Below are 1,194 nucleotides of genomic sequence, written 5' to 3'. Positions count from 1 at the left end.
ATACAGAAACAACAGAGGGAAAGTCCAGAAGTTGGACCTACTAGTAGCGCCCTCCAGCCACCCGCTCGACAGAGGGCTTATCTATCATAATAACTTGCTGGAATCGCTTCACAGAGACTGACAAGACTCAGGTCCAGACAAACATTAAAAGAGCCCACTGGAACTGATACTGCTAATCGGTTATCAAATATTATATTGATATCTCTGAAAAACGCACGGCTCTGATAGTGCGAGCCTTTGATATTCTTTTCGTTTGTTTCTTTTTTGAAAATGTGCGGCTCTGAAAGCTTCCCGAAAAATCTATTTGAACCCGTCGCGACCGCAGTGCTTTCTTTTAGTATCTCCATGTCTTAATAACAGTGAAAACAGTTCATAACAAAGAGTGAGCTTACGAGGAGGTCACATTTTCACTGTTTAAAAAAATGGAGATACGACAAGAAAGTACTGAGACCAGACAGTCTTAACCCCTTCCCCTCCCTCATAGAATAAGGCACAAGCCAAAAGCGCACTTGGTGCCTCACGTCGCGGTGAACAATCACTGGGCTCTCGAGATCGAGAAGTTACAGTGTTCGCCTCTCATTCAATGGGTCCTGGGTTCGAATCCGGAAAGCGACGGAAAATTTTCTTCTAAAAAATTTCTCCTTTCACATCCTTTCCTGCTCTAACAATGTTCTGTCGTCTGCTTTCTTCTCCACCCTCTGACCCCATCTTCACATCTCCTTTCTCCCTCCCCTAGACTCCGGACTCTTTCTACTGCAGCCTTTCTACTGCTGCTGCTCCTAGGCTTCTTCTCATTGCTGTCTTCAAAATTTCCTACCAACTGAAAAATGTTTAATGTGTTCCGCGCGCTTATATGACCGTATGCAGTTGCGAGCGCCGTAAAACACTTGCAAGAAAAACCAACCCCCCCCCAAAAGGCGACCGATCTTAGTCTACTCATTATTTCCTACGAAATATCTATTGAGATTTTATCTCCTCTTTTTCTTTTCTTTGTGTGTTACTTTCTAATAACACCTCTCATCTCCGGCATTATATTATGTCCTGTTTGGGTTGCAACTGACGTAAAACTCTCACTAAAACCAAACACCCACGAAACACTCGCGCGCGCAGACACACACACACACACACACACACACACACACAGACACACACACACACACACTCACTCTCTCTCTCTCTCTCTCTCTCTCTCTC

This window comes from Aplysia californica, unplaced genomic scaffold (assembly GCF_000002075.1).
Source record: "Aplysia californica isolate F4 #8 unplaced genomic scaffold, AplCal3.0 scaffold00939, whole genome shotgun sequence".
Taxonomy (NCBI): Eukaryota; Metazoa; Mollusca; class Gastropoda; order Aplysiida; family Aplysiidae; genus Aplysia; species Aplysia californica.
This window is presented reverse-complemented; position numbering follows the sequence as displayed.